The sequence below is a fragment of the Aythya ferina genome (genome assembly GCF_964211825.1).
Source record: "Aythya ferina genome assembly, chromosome: 5".
Classification (NCBI taxonomy): domain Eukaryota; kingdom Metazoa; phylum Chordata; class Aves; order Anseriformes; family Anatidae; genus Aythya; species Aythya ferina.
In genome coordinates, this window is record NC_140301.1 from 9,492,718 (window position 1) to 9,514,694 (window position 21,977).

Sequence of the window (21,977 nt, forward strand, 5' to 3'; positions counted from 1 at the left end):
CACAGGGGAACCCCCTCGCCCCCGCCACTTAATTCCTAAACACTGCCATCCATCTAAAATGTGTCAGATCCCCAAATTAGGTTCCTTTTGTTTACCTCGGGGAAATCAACACTCAGGCATGCTGGAAAGTGCTCCATCTGACAATGCTCAAAAAAAATGTTTTCCCATTAGCACTGTCAAAGGCCCTACGAGTTTGCGTTGGAAAGGAGGAGACCGACTGCGATTTGTTCAACAAACACTTTGCTGGGACAAGTTGTGCCTCCTCCTTGCCGCTGGCTAACTCTTGCTGTTGCTTTCAAGAGCACATGAGCAGCATTCAGTTTCAGTTAGTCACTGAAAATGATTCATTTCTTGTGCTATTACTTGGCAACTGGTTAGGGTGCCCGGGGTATAACCTTATATAAAGAGAATAGGATATTACGTGTACGGATATCCGTATACCTCTCTGTATAGATGTACATACTTGGCATACGACTTTGCTTGTTCATTTTGACAGAATCAGAAATCAGGATCACCAGCTTTACCATTACACTAAAAATATGTGTTCTTGCTAATCTGCCATTTAAAAACTGTTTTAACTTCAATAGCAAATATTTCCATTACCAAACCCAACATTTTTGTTGAATTCTTTCTTATACACAGTAGTTTTAGATGCTGTTCTAGTTTTCACTCTGACATGTACCTCGCCAAATATTCTGTAATATCTATCAAGTCCTGTTCTTTCCATCATTCTTCCCACTCATTTCTGAGAACCGGCTGGAGACTTCAACTCCCCTGTCTTCATTATGAATCTATATAGATGTTATATTTTAACAAGTCCTACAGGCTCCAACCTCATTATGCTATGAACTGAGCACATAAATAGTCAATATTATCATATATATCATGTCCTACCTCACATCTCTTACCATCTAAGAATGAGACAACAAGTTAATACAGGGAACAAATGGGAGAACACACAGTTCAGAACATCGTAACGTGAGTGATCACAACACACCACCTGTCTGACCACAGTACTTCCTCCTCCCTCCCCCCATTTTTTTTTTTTTTCTTTTTATAAATTTTTTTAAGTTGTCCTAACAGAGGTGGGTACAGGACATGGAGCCCAAGAGCCTTGCAGGTTCCTTTGGGACATTTCAGCCCTCTATGGGAAATAACACCTTTCCATCCTTTTGGCAAAACAGCAGCAGAATCAACACCAGCTAAGGCACAGATGTGAAGCAGTACAGACAGAAACAAGTACTTGGTATAAAAACAGTTGTTGAAGTCCTCTTATACTTATCAGTAATGTATAGCATGAGTCAGGAAAACTGTCCTTCCTGTAATGTTTTGGTAGAAGTTTCAAAGAGGACCAGACTGCATTTCTGAAGTCCTTGTAGGTAACAAGGAAGGAGAGAAGCATACAGGAGTGAAGATTATTTTGGGAGTGGAGGACTGTGCAGCCCAGTCTTGTCACAGCGAATTTAAACTAACCCCTAGGCCCAGGGCAATATCTCAGACAGACCAAGATCTCAGCCTGAACAGAAGTTGCCAGACTGAAAACAGAGAGGTCAGTCTGGTAATCATCAATAAAGAAATGCTAGCAGAAGCCGTTCATGAATGGCTTTGGTCAGCAAGATACAGACAGAAAAATAGGAGTTCAAGGACGGAACCAATTTTAGAAATATAAAAATATATATATATATTTGAAACAGAAAATGAATCCCCATAACAAGTTAACTGAAAATATCTTTCCATTTTGAACAAATTCATCTCCTAGCCAACGTCTTCTGGGTTTTTAGCCAGCTTACAATAAAATGAACCAGTTTTCAATAAAAATACCCTTTTTCCATGATTCTACAATTTAGGTAACTCATGCAACTGCCAGCACAAAATCTCCAAGCAGTGAGATATTCCAAGTAAGCATTTAAACACAGTTTGAATTATTTTAGAATTAGGACCAAATGTTGCTCGAGCCCCGACAGCATTCCCTTGCTCCAGATCCAAAGCCCTATACGTAGAACCAAAATCTGGACTGGACGTGAACAAGCTTGTAGAATTACAACACATGTTTAGAGTACTCTGTCATGGAGACTCTACCTTCCAAGTGTGCTAAGGCAAGAAAAGTGATTTACTATGATTGTGTTTGGGAATAACTCCGAAAGCCCTCAGATGATATCAAGGTACTCTCTAAGCGAAGTCCTCAGAGACGGACGGTGAAAACCCCGTATCCAAATATCACGAAATGGATATGAGAGGGAAAAGATGGACTGGAAAGCAATCTCTTGAGCTGCGTTCAACAGGTCAGCACTAGTGACACCTAGTGACACTCCTTCGGCCAACCCTCCTTCCTCTTCAAGCAGCATAATGCTGGTCCAGCTCTCCTTGCAGTACACTACAGTCTCCACAAACAATTCATACACACAGAGCTTTGCAGTCAATCTCAGAAACACACCTCAGGTTTACTGAGAGCTCACTTGTGGACCTTCAAGCTGCCACTGTTTTCTAAGCTGCACGATACTTGCAATTCTGTCAGAGAGATTTGGACAAGGATTTGGATAAAGCCTGTGACTTGACAAGGTAAGGTTTGACTGCAGCTTGCATGTTCTTCATGGATTGTGGAGGCCATGTAATGACAGAACTATTTCTTGTTCAGTTAATATAATTACTTATGATAGCACACACCACAACACACTTACAACACTAATCCAGCTACAAGCAATTAAAAAAAAACAACAAAAACACAAGCCAGCGGAGTATAAACATAGAAATAACTAATATTTTGATTGACATTACAGAAAGATCACAACATTCCCAGTGAAATATGCATTCTGATCCGAGCATGCACAGTAATTTTGCTACTAACGACTAAAGAGTGAATTCCCAAGAGAAGAAGGATGTCCCCATCTAGCCTAGAACAAGAGGCAGCAGTGGTTTAGTCCTGTGTCGTTCTGTCCCTAATCTGCTGTCAGCACTACAGAACACGCTCTCATGCTGAAATCTTATTGGACTCTTTCTGAAATGCCATGTTAATTGCAACACTTGCATATCACAGTGTGTGTACCAGCTGAAACAAAACAGCACCAAACTTTTCTTTCCTAAGGAACATTTGTCTTCTGCTACACCATTGCTGCAACATATGTACTCTTTTGATTTGCCCTAAGTATTATTTGCATGCTTTTTTATAAGATGCAGATGTTAGATTGATGGTTCGAAGTGTTTCAAAGTGGCCCTCTGCTCCCCAGCAATTATTGGAATATTGGTACCACATTTATAACCATCTAAATGTACCAAAACCTCATACAAACTGGGGAAGTTTTCTGGCTTTCATTACCTCCAAAATTTTCCTTCTCCATCTCCTTTCAAAACCCATGATGAACATGCTTGTAAACTTGCTGGTTATCCAAGATTCCTTCCTCCCCTAATTTTATTCCGAGGTTATCCTGCTCTCCAGACATAGGCAGGAGCTACTGCTGAACAGCAGCATCTCTACAGTGCCATAAGATGTTCATGAAGCAAATGCAATATCCCTGGTTTTAATTAAAAGCACCACTGCATAACTTTTAAAAAAAATAATTTTAATGTACTTATGTAAAATGCAGCGAATTTATCATAATGCTCTTCAGAAGACTTCAGACCACTTTAAACTGTGAATATTATTCATCTGAGACTGGCCTCAGCGGGCTTCCAAGAAGCGCATGGCTATGGGCACCCAGGGGAAGGCCATCAACATCGCTGCTGAGATGAGATCAGGGCTTGGAAGCCTTAAAAGCATGAACACTTATTATGTGTCCTAAGTACACTTGCTATTACTTTTGAGAGGGGGGAAAAAAAGATTTCAGTTTATTGTTTCACTTTTAGTAAAACTCAGGCCAGGAAGATAAATTACTTGGGTGATACAACTATAAGAAGCATCTACAGTATTAAATTATCTCCTGTCTGATCTATTTTGACAGAACCAGTTTTACTAATACCTTATAAATCTTCTGTATAAACAAGACTTTTTTTTTTTTTCTTCCCAGGACAGCATTCCTTTCAGTCTGAAAGAATAATTTAGGTTAAATGAATCTGCATTGTAAAGCATACAATCTGCACACTTTTTAATTCCTCTCCAGAAACGCACACTGCCCTTTGCTCCATGTTCTCCTTTAAAAGAAACAGAAGGCTTTACCCAGGCAACCTTTATGTGGAAGCACCTGAAAGGGGGTGTTCAACAAGTTTCTGAGCAAACAAGAATTTGGACTACTATAATGAAGTTTACCTTTTGTTTATAAGTAAACTAAAATAATCCCTGTAGTCAAATTTTCAGCCTTCAGACACATACAGCAAGCAGGAACCCAAATTTTCCCCTACAAGACATCCACAAATCTTCATCAACTTTAAGAGGATTTTCTTGTCTACTGCAGAAGGAGAATCAAAGCCCTGGGCAGAAACAAATTACATTTCTAACTCTCAGTCACAGGACTCAGAAGAATTGAGAACATTAACAGAAATGGCTAGAGTATTGAAAAAAATGACCTGCTTCTAAAGCTGAGGCACATAGGCATACCTGCATCAACACACATACACAAGGGTTTCAGACAATTGGAAAACCAGGTTACACGATCCCTACACTAAGCACTTCTGTCTCTGTGGTCATTTTTTTCCATTTCTTTGGATTTCTGTTTTCCACATGAGGAGCGGAGGGAAGGGAGTTGAAAAACTAGAAAAAATAACGGAGAAGGAAAGATAATTTCTGTAGTCTCCCCTCCTAACTAAATTAACACTAACTTTATTTTTTAGAAGTCCAAAGTGTTCTTGATTTACTGTTTTCTTTCTACCTGATTTATTTTCCAGATGAAAGACTGCAAAAGGCAGAAAATTTTTCAGCATGCTGTGTTATTTCCTGCTAATTTTGTTACCCTGAGGAGTTCTCAGAATACGGGAGAGAAAATGAACGTATGTCACTGTACCTGAACAATACACATGCAGCCAGAAACACCTAGGCCAGAGAATGACTTCTGCACATCATGGCACGATGCTGCAAGGGGCCAAGCATTTTCTTCCCAGAACGAGGAAAGACTCCCATTTTCTGTGGCACACTTTCTGGGTGCATGCCAAGACATGGCTTCCGCCCATTGCTGGGTTCCCTAAGGTCTTCCATGTGTTTGTGAGACTCTTCATTTCTGCTGCAGAAACTGGAATTATAAAGGAATAGCTACATGCACCATTCATTAAGATTTGCAAAGTCCTTGCTAGAGCTGTACCAGAAGAAGTCCAAATATTGTAAAAGAAGAAGATAACTCTAAATAACTAGGCCATCATGAACAGCTATGACCACCCAGTCAGATTTCCTGTGTGAATACATTTTTTTTATGAGTTAGATTAGATTTTAAAATGACAACCGTTCTTGAAATAAAATTTTACATAATAGACAGATTTGTGTGAGCAGTTTGGAAGCTGAAGAACAATGCATTCTTTGTTACAATTTAGAAACTAACATTTGCAGTATGTTACCTTGCACATTAAATTAATTTAAAAAAAAAAAAAAAAAAAGAAAGATTAAGTCTGGCCTTCTTTCAGTCAAGCAGTCCACATACAAGAAGTGTTATAACTAGGACTGCGTTTGAAAAAGGCAAGAATTATGAACTGTTAAGACTACAGCAGGAAGAAACGTTCTGTGTGTCTACATGGTACTACTAAGAAGAGACAACTGCTATTTCTTTCATTCGCATGTTGGTATCAATAATTAAGATAATGAACTCGTTTCAGTAAGTAGTCTCTAAGTGGGGAGTCCAAGTCTGACATCTAAACAATCAACCTGTAACAGTTTTATGTATTTTGGCCAAAGGCATGACAAAGAGCAGATTTCAGCATTCATTTCTCTCAGGATTAGGCATCTTATAACCTTAAAAGAACATGAATCCCAGAGCCATGGATGTCCTCCAGCTTGCAGAATAAAAGGTATTCTGAGGGAAGTACAGTATTTTGACATTCTACATATTTGTGTCTAGCATAAGAATATTGCACAAGGAATTATTTTTGCTATTGCTGGTGGTAAATTGAACAGTCTTCCCAGACTCTACCAGGTAAACACAGTGGGTCTAGGGGACAGCGGTGTTCTTTTTTGTTCAAGTATTTTACTCTGAGAAGTAACATGATCAACTGAGGACTCCTTCCTGTACTACTGAGAACAAAACAGTTCCCTATAATTCTGCCATTATTTTCAACTTCAGTTTTCAAAATTCACTATCTTCATCTTCAAAAGCTTACATAGGTTACACTTACATCTGAAAGTGTACACTGAAAGCACCAGATGATGGACTATTAAGAACAAATCAACACTGCCCCACACCCTGAACAAAAAAAAAACACAAAACAAAACCACAAAAAACACAACGCAGACCCCACAATCCCCAATTGATCTGGCTATATATACGCACATCTACCACTGCACTATCGCTGATTAAATTTTACTGCTATCCATAGATCTCTTTGGATGTCTGCCTGACACGCTGCCAGCTGTCTGACAGGAAAGGCATCTGCCCCAAAAGATCTCTCTCAAGCTGTCTCCTACATCTCATATATTTCCAGAGTGATGAGATCACAGATCATAGCAACTACCTTCAACAACGACAGGGGAAATGCCCATGACTAAATCTTCTGCATTTTCCATGTTGCTGTCAGTTCTTAGTGATGGGTAGATCTATCAAGCAGATGCACTCTTTCACTTGAAAATCGACTGACACAAGCAGCTCGTCCAGTTTGCTTTCCCTGAGCAAGGGAGTCTGAATCAGTTTGAAGAAACATATATTAACAAAGATACTGAGGTTTGCTGCAGTCAAATATGAACATTTTTCAAAAGCTTTCAGTGGAGATTTCTGGGGAGACCTTACCCTTTACAACTATGTTAGTACCAGATGCTGCCTGCAGTAGTGTATAATCAGGCATTTCCATTTTGCCCCTCCATCTCCACCCTTCCTCCCTCCTTTTTTTTTTTTTTTTTTTTTTTTTTTTTTAACTGTAAACTATCCAATATTATCCAACTAACAGGCAGTACAGGGCATCTTACAAACTTACACATCCTTGCACACACATATCCCTTCCATCTTTGGTTATTTATGATGCCACAGACAAAACCATCTGAGCTCTAAAGGAATAGCAGTGATTTTAAAATAATCCCAGTGTAACATACAGAAAGTAATTTCATGAAGTCTGGGTCACAACTGTCCCTTTTACGGTGATGTTGCCCTAAAATTTATTAATAAAAATAAAACAAAACAAAAACACCTAAAACCCAGACCCTGTAAATTTTATAAGGACCTAAGTCCTCCATACGGGATTTTAATCACAGCCCCTTGCAATGTGCTTTTGCCTCATCCCACCTTTTCTTTTGACATACAAATGTCTTCACGGAAATGACACATATCACAAAAACTACACATGCACACTCACTGCCACCAAGGATCCCATACAGAAATAGGTTTACATGGTCAAGGACTCTACTGAGTTCCTTGAAAAAGAATTTCATTTTTTCTCTGCATAAAGTCTGGGTAAGGGACTCTGGAGGCTCTATTTTCCTTCTATACTTCAGATACTGGCTAATGACATGCATACTGTTTTCTGATATCATACTGATATCCAAGATACAGATGAAACACTAACACTGCAAATTAAATGAGATTTGCAGATTGTTCTGTTTTAACAGTTTAGGACACTGTTTCTTGCTCGGGCACGCTGAGATGGGATCTCAGTGCCCATCTACAGAACCCCTGATTTCAGTGGGATTTACACATTTTCTTAAAAACAAACAGAGGAGAAACAAACAGTAAGACAGTTGTGGCAGATGCCAGAGTTGGTGGAAGGAAAGGAACTCTAATGAATTAAAAGCAGTGACTATGTCAGAACTCCTTCAGTGATGTTATCTTGACAAGCAATTTTGAACTCATCAACACTACTTTGCAGTCTTGAAAACACGGAATTATGCTCAGTTCTGAGGCCCTTATTTGGCATTTATTCCCTCACGATTCCTGTATAATTATAATCAGGAGTGAAGCTCTGCCTTTCTGAGAAATAATACGAATCCTTTTCCTCAAAGAATTTACAACTTGTATAAGGTCCTGCTCCTCTCCCCCAAAAAAAGAGTAGAGAGAAAGGTAAGAGAACCAGAACGTACAACAAAGCAGGAACAGAAGAAAGACAACATCACAAATATTTCCATTCCCTTTTGGTGCATGAATTAGTACATGGAGATTTAATACCAGGAGCTTCATAAACTGAAAAATTAAAACATACTGAAATAGCTTATGAAAAAGATCTAGAATTAATACATAGCAGACATGATATGTGTAAGTTCAGTATGAGAAACGTGCATTAGTATGAATGTAGTTCATCCACAAAATCATCTTCAAAGCTCGATAACCACCACTGTCAAAGTGCTCCTGGTGGGAATGCCAGTGGCTCTTTGGCAATTTATTTCCTTAAAATTAAGAGAAATCCTTGATTTGTAGTTTCTTATGTATAGAAACTTATGTAGTTAATTAAAAGACCATTGTCTATGAATCAAAGTAATGTATCCTGACACTTACTGTGGCATCAAGTAGGCTACTGGGCACAGCAGTCTGTTGAATTAAAAAGCAATTCCATTGTTTTCAAAATGTTTCCTATTGATTCACACAAGACTTAACTGAAAACAGAGTTTGAACTAAAGCCGTGGAGAACTCAGAGCTTATGAGATTGGGCAGCAGTATCTCATTTTGAGGCATCTTGAGAATAATACAATCACAGTTTTCCAATTTGAAATGTTTATATATAATGTTTTTCCCCTCCAAACACTTCCTAAGATTGCCTTAGGAAATCATTTTTCTTTCATTTCCCATCATCACGCATGGCAAACTCAGGCAGATGATGTGCAACAAGGAAAGCTCTCTAGATGGGTTCTGATTCCAGTCCAACAGATGAAGAGTTAGGGCAGGGAAGCATGGCCTGTCCTCTTGCAGACAACTTAGTACAGGACAGCAATAATCAAAGAAATCTTTCACCGAGCATCAAAATTATGTTTTACCTGGGAGTTATCTTAAGGATGACTTTAGCACAGGTTCCCATCAGTTGGCTTTTAGACAAAATTCTAATTATTGCTTACCAAAACGTAACTTGTTTCTGGCTTCTGTTTATTAATTGTTTAAATTCAAGGGAGTCCAGTCACAGTCTTGACAAGTCTTTTACATTTTTCTTTGCACAAAACTGTTCCTACCGAAATATTTGCTATACCTGTAAAAACTGACTTAGGAGTTGAGATGGCAGACAGCAAAAAATGGATTGGGCTGTTGCAGTGCAAGATGGCAGTAAAATTACACTCAGTGTCAAGCAGCTTGTGAACCTTCAAAAAAAAAAAAAGTATTTCCTCAATACTGATCAATTCTGTGTAACATTGTGGGAAGCTGCTGAGAATTTTTTACATGATATATCCATGCCTTGAATTATTCCAAACAACAGAGCACCTGATATCACAGGCATGGTTTGGGATTTAGCATTTTCTATTTAATTATCTATTTAATAATAGAACATCTGAACAAAACGTGGCCACACTTACCTCCTGAACTATCAGACAACTAATTTAATGCTGATACAGAGGCAGATAGCATACTGGCATGTGCCTGTACAGCTCCACTGACCTCTGCCCTTTTTATGTTATCAGAAGCTTGTTACGCTATCTCTTATCTCTGTGCAATGAGAATGTGTCTGATAGATCAGTGTTTAGGACATAATGTTCCTAATATCACAGATACTGATATATACTCCCAATGACATTTATTACCTCAGAGTTATTTAATTTTGGTGATTACTGTTGCATTTAATTATGTCCTGATTTCAGAGTTCAACTTCAGGTTATCATGCTGCTTTTGGTTCTAGAAAAAAATGGAATACGAACATAGCCAACCCTTTTAGTTATGAAATCTGTAACTGCTGTAGGTAACACTTATGACAATGAGGTTACTTTAAAATTTTGTATCATTCTAAAACTGCATTTTTTTAGATACTGTTAAAAAAAAGCTACATTAGAAGAATTTCTTGACCCACTAATTAACTTTCAAGTAGAATATAATACCTGTTGAATGTTGGTGTTCTAGGACGAGTCAAATGACTGATCATGCCTCTTACATTTTGCACAAATTGAAAAAAAGAAAATAAAATGGCAGACATTGATGAACACAGCATCAGAGAATCACAAAAATAATGCATATAATTTTCCTTTCATACATACATGTCAAAGGCTGACCTTGATTTGAGGCTTTTGTGGGAGAACAGACCCCCTGTCCAGCTCAGAGCCTCTCAGCAGCTCAGCTGGCTATGCTCAGTCTAACATAAGCACAACTTCCTCTCTACCTGAGGTCATTTTTCTCCATTTCCACTTGTGTATGTGGGAGTGAGGTAAGACAAGAAATTAATATTTTGGGGGTTGCATCCCAGCCAAAACATCGCTTATAAAATATACCTTGAAGGTAATCTTACTGAAAATAGAGTGAGAGATTGAGTGTGCCAAGAAATGGGAGCAAAGCCCCATTATTTTAAGGCAATGATTTTACTCCTCCATTTCACAGCTTTCTTGTCATATGCCATAAGGGTTTGTATTTAACTCAGATAAAATCACAGGATCACACAGAATCGCAGAATCCTCTAGGTTGGAAGAGACCTCTGAGATCACCGAGTCCAGCCTCTGACCTAACACTAACGAGTCCTCTACTAAACCGTATCACTAAGCCCTAAATCTAAACGTCTTTTAAAGCCCTCCAGGGATGGTGACTCCACCACTTCCCTGGGCAGCCCATTCCAATGCCTAACAACCCTTTTGGTAAAGAAGTTCTTCCTAATATCCAACCTAAACCTCCCCTGGTGCAACTTTAGCCCATTCCCCCTCGTCCTATCTCCAGGCATGTGGGAGAATAGACCAACCCTCACCTCGCTAAAACGATCCTTCATCTCCACTTCCTTATGTATAACATTCACCCTGTGACTCAATTATTGGAAAGTCCCGTCATATAACACCTCAATTATTGGGAAGTCCCATCACATCACACATTTTTCAAGGCTGTCAAGAGCTTGAAGTATTTGAAAGTGACAGGACTGTACGTGCTCAGTTTGAGGAGCAGTGATGGAGGCTCTCCTTCCCCAGTCCTCCTGATGCCATTGAGTATCCATTTTTAAAAACTACTCCCCCAAATCCTAGCCTCCCACACCCCCCAAAAATACAAAACAACAACAACAAAACTCCCCCCAAAAAACAATACAAAACCCACCTTCAGTAATGTGTACTTCAGCTAAGTGTATAGAAAAAGACATTGGTTGTCCAAGAAACGAGCGATCACTTTAATATATGAAATGTATTTTTCCTAGTTTAAATTTTGCCACATAACAGGCGTCTTCAGTGTAGGAAGGGGAAGTTCTGTCTGCGTCCAGACAGAGTGTGGGCTGTGATTGAGGAGAGCCTGACTGTATTGCTACAGAAGAGAAATAAAGAGTCAGTAGGTATTAGGCAGTGAATTTGAGCTGAAGAGGTTTTCTCCTCTGCTAACAACTGGAAATATTATGGGAATTCAGCTAGCACAACATGCGAAGTGCACCAACAAGGAGGCTTCTGGTGTCTGGCCCAGCCCTTCAGTCCCTCCACCTTGTCCTGAGGCCATAAGATGCAAGATCAAACCGTCCTGTGTGCCCAGCCCTGGCTTTCCTGCCAAGTTCCCGGGTTGGTTCCTCCCAAGTTTTGTCCTGGGAGCAACTACACTGTCTGCCACATCATCCTTTGGGGCAGCAAAGCTTTGTAGTGAAGCAGATAGAAAAAAAAAACCACAACACAACAAACACAAACACCCTCAACAGTACAGAAGCACTCTCTTGTGTGCCACAGCAGCTATGGAGCACTCTGGAGCCAGGTGCTTTGCAGCTAGCTCTACACACAGCTGCTGTGCTTGGTGTATCAACACAGCACACTGTGCCAACAAGTACCAGATAAACATGGACAAACTTCACCTTGCATCCATGCCTCCCCCCCCCCACCCACAGCAGCCCTTTCCAGTGTCTCTGAGACTCCTTATGAACTTTGCTCTTGCACTGAGAAACTACTGTCAGTAGCCCCTAAGTGTTCAAGATGACGAGTAAATACACGTATTTTTCTCAAGGGTTTAGCTGTACTTACAGTCAAAACAATCTTCAGGTAAAAACTGTACTTAAACTCAGCACAATCTTTAGACAAAACAAAATTAAAATCAAAGAGCATTCAGGAGAAAGGTGACCATGGAAAATACATTTTGAGTTGCAAAAGGTTAAGCATTTGTAATTCATTTTCAAATGGTTAGACATTAATTTCTTTTTTTCTGTTACATTCACATTCATGTAAATTAAGCACAAACGAAGAAGGAAACCTAAACATGCACTTGCGTATGCCAAGACTCATTCGTTACATCAAGACTGTTAAAATAGGCTTTTCTCATGCCAAAAAATCACTGCTAACATAGCATGTTCATCTTCGGAATCAAACCATGCTCTTACATTAAAAAATCATCTCGACACATGAAACATGCCTTGCCTTTCAAAGATGCTGCTCAGCGGCACTGTGTCTTTTTCCGCTGTGTTATTTTTGAGATGTACCCACCCACGCATTTATACATGTTTTACCCCAGTCATACTCAAGATATTATATACAGTCCTTAAGCCCTTTCTTCTAAATTACCCAACTCTTAAAGAAAAATGTTATGATATAAACATGAAAGTGAAGTTCAAGTCTTCCCGTGACTCTTGCTACTACTCAAATGTAAGCAAGATGCTTAATCACACTGCCTTCGTTTCCTTTGGATCATGCAAAAGCGGAGGAAACCCAGTTTTATAAATTTCACTCATGGCCCCAGTGGGAAAAGACTGACTCAGCCACTTGTTTTAAACCAATATTAGTCCAAGATTTCAATACAACTAAATTTTAATTCCTTTGTTATCGTTTCCAGATCATTCCTTTCTCACTTCTCCTCCAGCCATTTCAGTTATCAGCTGTTTCTGTGTTATGGATCTGTACCTAGTCACCAAACACACCTTCTGGAGAAAAGTGAAAATGAACCATACACTCTGCTAAATGATTTCAGAAAGGCTGAATGCATGCAGTGGGAGTCGAGAGCAACAGCACTTCCATGAGTATTCATCTGCATTAGCATAACTGAAATACCAGATTAGGTAGTATTTTGAGAACCGAGTGTCCTACAGCTTGTTCCACAGTTTTAAATCAAAGCTACACAGCCTGTAAAGAATATTCAGGTCCTAACTCCAAATACCTGTGGAAAGCTACAGATGGAGCTGAGAAAAGGAGTAGGGACAGAACAACACGGGCGTTTTTGCATTATGAGTGGGACCTGGACACATGTGCAAGTGTTTCCCTGTGCAGCACCACTTAAGTGAACAACAACCTTTGGCTACCTGTTAAAAAGCTGATTGATTGTGCATTTTCCTACATCTCCATTTGCACATCTGGTCTTTTTTTTTTTTTATTATTAAAAACAAAACCAACCAACCAAAAAAAACCACAACACTTTTTGCTGCCCTCCCTATGGAAAAGGGACACGAAAGACTGAATTACCAACCCAGAGCTGTGCAGCCAGTCAGCAGGAGCGAGCATCGGATCGGAAGCCCTGTTTCCAAGTCTTAACCCGCACTCAAACACTATTTGGAAAATAAAACCAGAGAAACAGCTGCCTCTGGTTTGCTTTTTCCTTCTTTCCTCCAAATGAAAAGCAACAGAGAGCTGCTGGTTCACAGATGTTACTGCGCAAAACAACACCAGAAATAAAACATCAAAATACACAAAAAACGAAAACAAATGCCCACCAAAACAACCAGGCTTTGAACCACGCAGGGAAAAACCCAAACAGTCGTAGTAAACAGATTATCCAAATTTCTGCAGACTGCTATTATATGCTGGGGGAACCATGACTAGAGGGGAGGCAGCAACAAGGTCAGTTGCAAATTTAGAAAGCCAACCAACCAAACAGAAGGCTGAAAAACAAGTCATGTCCAAAACAACCCCACGTCCAAGATTCTTGTGGCGCGAAGTTCTCTGACTCCTGACAGCAAGCAACTTACCCTGAATTTTTTGGTTAGCCTGTCACAAATTCAAAAGAATTATAAAGTAGGAGCAAAGTAACTGATCCATTCTCAAGGCTGCAGAAGATTTATTCCAGCTCTCATTTTCCAGCTGTTTGTCTATCAAGGCACCACGGAGCCAACATGCACCAAAGAGAGACGTCTTGTTTCCACTTAGAGAAAAGAAGATAAAGGAAACATTTTTCTTCTTGAAAAGATGTGTATCAAATCCACCATCTCTCATATGAGGAATAAAACCTCATCTTTCCTGGACAGAATATTCTGCATTTAAAACTGCAACTTCTCCACTGTAGGTCTTCGTATGTAGCCAACATTTAGATCCAGAATCTGTCAGTGAACCTAACTTGACTTCCAACGTCCTTAAATTTCAATGCCTAATTTAGCACCGGTCATGGACCACATGCTATCACTACATTTTTATTTTCCCAGCTTAACTTCAGGGGTTAGATTTCCAAAATTGTTCAACATGAGTCAAGATTTTGGATGAAAACATGACCCAGCCTGGATGAGAATATTGTTCCACCTCTACAGTGTACACTAAGAACTGCCCCCAAAGAATTGTGGTATATAAACAAAACCACACAAAGAAATCAAAAATGAGAAAAGTAGAGAAGCAACAACAACAAAAGTTCCCAAACAAACACTATTAACAGAAGAAGAAACACACCAAATCTGCATGGCCCCTCTACTTCACAAACATCCATACAGGTGGGTACTTGATATATATGCACACACACACCCTCACACAAAGGAACAAAACAGAAGGGGGGGAACCAGGTAGCTGTGAGGTTTACATTTTTTTTTTTTTTTTTATAAGAAGATATGGTCACATGCAATATGATACTTGGGGACATTTGCCGGAATACAAGAAACTTATTGCCAATAAATGATGATGCAAAACCTCTGTGATTCAGGAAGCCACCTAAACAGTAACACGATCTCTTCTTTTTCCATTACTTGGGAGAGAACTGCTCGAGCAGGCAGCCAGGAGGGAAGTTAGCAGCTCTGGGAGCTAATTCAGAACTGAGCCCTAATTTTTGCTGTAATTGTCTTTACTTCACACGGGGATTTTTCATGCAGAGCTTGATCCCAGCCCCCATCTCCCACCCGCTGGGGGGATTTGCAGAGCCCCAGTTACACCCCTGCTACTGCCACAGGCACGGCCCCGGTACCCTGCAAACACTTCTCCAGGGCCTCACCAGCACGCTCATTTTTGAAAAGGGAGCTTTTGTTCATGTACTGCAAAAGGAAATAAAAAGGACAGCTGACATGTGCATCCAGCTGAGAGGGCCTTTCCTTCCCTATGGCTCATGCTAGCTGGGGCTACCCTGAGGTATTGCTCTCGCTCATCCTACCAAGACTGCCCGACGCTGCCATGAGCTGGAGTCCTTTGCCAGAGCACCCCGAGTTGGTGTCTGACACGCAGCCTTTCTGCTTCCCCGCCTGCACCCTCCACCCCAAAAAAGCAGGGTGCACATTTCTTTAAGCTACCCCTAAGTCACATCTCTCATCCCCAAACAAGTTAAAATAAGCAGCCCTGCTATCCTGCAGTCGATAGCACACGAAGAGCGGAGTGATTTACCAGAAAGGACAAACAGCTGGAGGAGTAATTGTTCACATAAGCAAACTGCAGAGGCTTTCTTACAGCTCTCCATGCTGCTGTGACGTCCCTCTTCCTGATTTCAAAGCGATGAGTGCGGCAGCACATCACACGTGCAGCTTGACAGGAGGAGCAGAGCACAGGCTCAGCTCTTACAAGCACAGGCTAACGTGGCGTGGCACATGAAGGCAGCTGCTATCTGCTGTCCAGGGGCTCTCTCTATTTTCCATTAACCCAAACACATTTTCTCCAATTGCTACCGCTTGCTTCACGTCACATTATTTTTTGGTACCCTCCAGAAGTCTCTCTCTCTGCTTTTTGGCCCTTCAGGGATGAAAAAAGAGAGCAGCTTTCTGCAGCCCTAAAGATGGCCCAAACAAAGGTGCGTACAAGAGCTCATTTGGCACTGTTTAAATTAATTCAGGAATTATAGCAAAGCAATAAGTGCTGCAGGGCCTCGGATGCAAGAGAAGGTCCACTGGGCACAGACCTACAGAGAAGTGGTGTGACTCTGCTCCTCCTCACCCCACACGTGTTAGAGGCAAGACCAGACCAGGCCAGCTCTCCTCCTGGGCCTTTCAAGAGAAATATATTGCCAAGTTGCAGACAAACTTGGTTTCTTTTCAAAAAAATTTTTTTTCTGGACTATGTGTAACCATGACTAGCTCTTTATTTAAGGTTAGGAAAAAAATAATAAAGAAGGGCTATTAATTTGGGGATTAGAAAGATGATACAGAACATCAGAGTATGTTTGCAGATCACGAGAAGCTATTTTTTTTGCAGAACAATACACAAACCCTTTTCGTAATGTGGTATTGCTGCTCACTCAGCAACCTGTATCAAGATAAGGATGTGAGTACATAAGGAGAGTGAAATTAGACAGGCAAAACATGATGAAGAGATCCCTTAAGAAGTACGTTCAGAAAGAAAAGTGAAAGCAATAGAAAAAGTAAATAAATAAAAACAATAAAAGATCAACAGTTGATCTCAAGGTCTTGCTAAAAAATCTCTTCCTTTGATTTGGTTTGATTGGGTTTTCTATGAAATATGCAGGGAAAATGTACTTTGCACAGCACTATTTCACTGGAGTACACGAAGCCTGTAATTCAATGAAAGATGCCAGGTCTATTCACTGTTAAGCCACTTTGTTCCTCAGGAACTGTCTGAATTTTCCCTCCTCCTTTAGTATGATAATGCAGGGGTACGTGAAGGCGTGTTGTGATCCTCAGCTTTACGCTAAGTGGGGACACTCATTAAAGCAGTCCACACACACTACAGGATTTCATTATATGTGATCCTCAAATGTACATCATTTTTGTATTCCTATGTTTGTCGTGAAACTGTTTCTAAATGCTTTTTGCAGATCTGAAGCAGTATTCTTACTGCTTATTAACAATTGAAGAGCAGTGTTGAGGTTACTTTGGTTTCTGAGGCTTTTACCAGCACAGAAATAGCGAAGCACACACTGCTTTTTTATCCTTTTCAAGTGCACTCTGTGCTTCCTTATCCTTAAATCACCTGCAGCAAGATCTCCGCTCTCTGCTTCCTTCCCAGTGGCGACATACTTCCTTGAGTGCTTTTTGACCAGCTCAGTAACTCAGCATACGTGGTGTTCTACTTTTGCTGCACGTTATCCTCATTTTAAAACAAGCTAGGGCACAACACTGCAATTTCGTTCAATCTTTGTCTGCTGCCTTTTGATGAGATGCTCTGGGCTCAGTTGGCTCATCCTGCTGTCAGTCTCTACATCCTTTGCTAACAGGTAGTAAAACTTGTATAGTTAATGTAACAAAAAGCCAGCTAGCAGTCTTCATTTGCAAAGCTACTTCTATATTCAAATGAAATAACTTTTCTTATTTCATTAATACTCTGCTCTTCCTTGCCAAGCCCTGTAAGAATCTGAAACAGCCAACGCAGTATCCAGTTCCCCAGCTGTGCCTTCCTTTGGCTCCCTTCTCTCTGCCTTGCTCTCCCACCCTCTCTCACACTCTTGTTGGCAAAACTGGAAAAACAAAACAAAACAAAAAAAACGAACAATTCTCTCAGACCAATTTTGGAAACTTGCTCTGAAACCTCAGGACTGTCTGCACTTCCTGAACACAACAGAACAATCACAGATAAAACATCCCAATGTGGTAACTGGGGAGTGATCCGAAACAGGATGGGATGTCCCCTAGTCCCACCTTTTAAGGAGTATTTGCCACAGTGTCTAGGTGGAAGACCGATGATCCAAAGGACAGCCTTATCTCCTCAGTGACAGCACTGCCCAGTCACCAGGAGCACCGCAGCCTTCCTGACTTCTCCTGTTTTGCAATAGGGTCAGTGCCTCCATCCAGCTCGTACCTGCTACAGGAGCTACTGCAGGGGCTCCTTGGCCCACGGGCTTGCCTGCAATACCTGATAACTTATTTTGACCCATATTGGGAGAAAAACATCCTTCTGCACCATATCTGTGTCATTACTGGAAAAGAAATCACTACCCTGGATAGATAAATAAATAGCAAGCTACTTTCCTGTCCACTATTTCTCCCTCTTTGGGAAGTGCTGAAAGGCACAGCTGAGACTTCATCTTTTTTTTTTTTTTCCCCCCAAGAGTTGCACACTGAGTTTTCCTAATTGCAACCCAGCACTGCCTGTACAGACACCACAGTTCACAGAGTGCATTTTGGACTGAAAGTCATCCTCAGCTGATTTTTTTTTTTTTTTTTTTTTTGAGAACACCCCAGTTATTTGAAATCCGATGTTCCAGACTAAAACTTATTTTAATACAGCTCGCCAGCTCACTGCCACTGAAGAATAGGATCCTATTCTCGGTGCCAGCTCTGCGTTTTTCTCTGTAAGCAGGTATGCAACAAGAGCAGCCCCCGTGCAGCCCGAGTGACCCTGCTCAGCAAGCATGCAACTGGCTTTCCACATCTCTGGCCCCGTGCACCCAAAAGCACCCGAGCATGCAGGAGGGGACGTGGGGGGAGCGCTGAGACTTGGCTGTGCCGGCGGGCACCCCTGGCTGGAAGCCTCACGCGACCCGGCGCCGCCAGGGAAGAGCGGTCCTGCGGGGAGGACTTCGTGTCCCGGAGGAATAAGCTATTTTGAAACTATAAGCAATACCTCCAGTTCCCCAAATTACTGGGTTGTAATGATCTTTGTATAGATAAATAAGCGTGTCTTTCTGAGGAAAAAGTAATCATTAAAGAGGAGCCTCTTAAGCAAAGACAAAGTCCACCATAAGGGAAAGATAGTAACCTGTAAGTTTAACAGCGACTTCTTAGTGACACACCTTGGATTTTGAATGCATTTTGCGCTCCAGAAGTTTGCTGTTTCTCAACAAACGAGTTTCCATTTCCTTTTCAGCCACCTGCTTTAATACCTGACTTAAATCCACCAATGACTTTTTCACAGTTCTGTATCAGAATGTATTGAGTGGCGAGCTGAAAAATCAGTCAGTCAGGGTGCAGTGAAACGCTTGCCTACTATATAGCAAAACAATCAGTTCATTCACAGACTTGATTTCATTATCTGCATTATCAGCAGGAAGAAGTGTTTTTCAAATATTCCAGCAGTGAACAGTTATTTACCTGACAGCCACACTGTAAACGCTTTTTGGTGAAAACAGTATATGCCAAATAGAGGAACGTCCTGCAAGAAAAGAAGCATTTAGAGAAAAATATGCAATCCGTATTTTTATAACCCTATTAAGAGAGGCTTAAGAGAGGCTGTCACTTTTTATGAATAATATTCAAACTCTACAGCCACAAGAACAACTTAATTTTGAAAGCTGAATTAGATGTCTGCATAGACCTAGGCATTTGGAGCAGCACCAGCAAGTCAATGTCCAACGTTAAGCCTGAGCTGATATTATCTTCCCGAATGACTCTCATGATTACAATAATTGACAAATCCCAGACTCAAGCATTTAACTCAAGCACCAGAGTGCAGAAACTACAATTTTTTTAGGCCACTTAGGAATGGAAAACTCAACCTCTTGTCAGTACTAACGATCAGTCTGTGATCAAGGGTCAGGATTTGGACCTGTTACTCATGACAAAAGTATTCAACAGACCAACTCAGCTGAAGCTAGCAAGAATATTCATGGTCTGATGATCGAGCATCAGACTACAAGATGCTTGGCTGCCTCGGAGAGGTATGACTTCTGTCATCTGAAACCAGCGCTTACTCCAATGGGAAATGTCTCCCATCCAGAAAAAATAATTTTTTACTTTCAGAGCAGGATGACAGGCAAGACTAGCTGCCAGTATTCACACGTGAAAAAACAGAAACTTTGGAGCTGTCACAAAGGAAAATCATAGCAAAAGATTCATAAGAACAGAAGCATACTCAGACTTCTGTAGTAGCAGCCTGTGCACGTGCGCCAGCTCGGGTACTAGAAGATGCTGTCTGGACGCTGTTTGACTTGATTATGAAGTGCACTGTTCCTCATTCAGGACAAAAAGACACAAAATAGGTAAAATCTCTTTGTCAGATTCAGGGAGAAGTTGGTGTCTCAAGACTATAACTCTCCAGTGCTACATGAGGATTATCATACAAGACAAGGAATTTATCTCCAAGACCCTGAATTTCTCTATCATAAGGAAAGGAGAATGCAGAATTTCAGGATGCACTTGTCTGCCTTCATTTTATGGACTTAAGGAATAAAGTTACATTATTTCTTGCAAAAGCAAATTTTCTACAACAAAGAGAAAGCCACTTCAGCACACCCTTATCTTGGATTAATTTTTGTTTGTGTTTGGTCCTAGATATCTGTTCAAGAGTCACTGTGACTACCTAATGGTAGCAAGGAAGGAGGAGGGGCTGGGCAAAGAGGGCACCATCTGGCCAGCTTTGTGCCACACATCATCTTCCTCAATCAGATTCGGGTCCCATTAATTCAAGTGTGTCTCAAGCAGACCATCTGACCATCCAAGAACATCTCCTGTTTTTACTGGTTTATGCATTTATTATTTACTCATTTACTGGTTTATGCATTTATCTGCGTGCACCTTTTACAACATACTTCATGTTTGGATTTTCTGTGGGCTCTCCTTGTCCTTCTGTTTCACAATAAGCATGGGGCCATTTTCACCATTACCTGCCCTCTTCTTTCACCACATCTAACGATGTTGCCCCGGATCACTGGTAGTGCTGAGTCCTGAATGGGCAGTTGCCAAAACCCAACCTGTCACCTACTCATCATTAACTGGACTACTGAATATGTTATAGTTAGTTCCTTAAAGAATATTACGGACCCTGCTTGGGATTTCCAGTATGTATTTATTGTTAATGAAGAAGGCTAGGATCAAAGAGGCAAGAAGAATAAAATCTTTCTCAGCCTCAAGAGGAAAGCATCATGGAAACTGTTCACAGAGCATTTCTTCATGCTTGTGAAGGCTGACTAACCAACCACTTTAACAGGGATGTTTCCACAGAACATAAAGGGATATTTTTTAAGAGAAATCATTGGGCAAAACCAGGAAGGCATTTGGGACTGAAAACTGTTATATTCTAGAAGTTTTGCAGTAAACTGTTCGGTCCACTGTCCATGGTTAGAGCTCGCCATTTTTGTAGATACTGTCTTGCAGAAAGACTATCACAATTTTTTTTCTTTTTTAAACAGAAGTTGATACTTTTCTCCCATTTGTTGAAAAGGAGACTCTGCTTTACTAAAGAGTAAGGTTGATCTTAAAATTCTTAGCATCTTTTAAAATGCAATGGGCTGCCTCTTCTGACAATAACCCTCTGCCCAAAATCAGACCCTCAAGACTTGAACACATATCAAGACTGATACTTGATATATCCTAATAGTTACAAATGAGCTAAGTTAGTTTAGGAGCTGTGATCTAGAGGGATATTTCAAATTGATGCATAAGAATGTCATGCAAAGTTTTGATTGTGGAGTTTGTTTTACTCAGTATAAACCCCCAATATAGTTGCATATATGCAATTCTACTAAGCAAAGCTGCCTCTTCCCACACAACACACTCCCCAGCGTGGAACTATTTACTAGAAAAAGGTCTTGCAAGCTGGAATATGACTTAAAATTTTGAAGAATCTATGTAAAAATTAATATAAGGTTTCAAATATTACCAACACACTAAAAATCTATTTACAACGAAGCCATTATCTCCCTTTTCAGACTGAAAAAGGGTTTACAGGTAGAGCTTGGTTTAATGGAAGAAAGAAGTCCACTACAGAAAAGTCTGAAAAATCAGCCCTACATGATGACATTTATTGAACAAATAAGACAAATACAACCAATTACTTACCCCACCCCCCAAAAGAT

General features: G+C 40.5%; 1 long non-coding RNA gene across 1 annotated transcript in view; it reads right to left on the reverse strand.

Moving 5' to 3' along the window:
- LOC311437230 overlaps positions 1–21,977 on the reverse strand; it is an 87,875-nt gene that overhangs the window by 65,498 nt on the left and 400 nt on the right. The gene's annotated exons all lie outside the window — the stretch shown is intronic.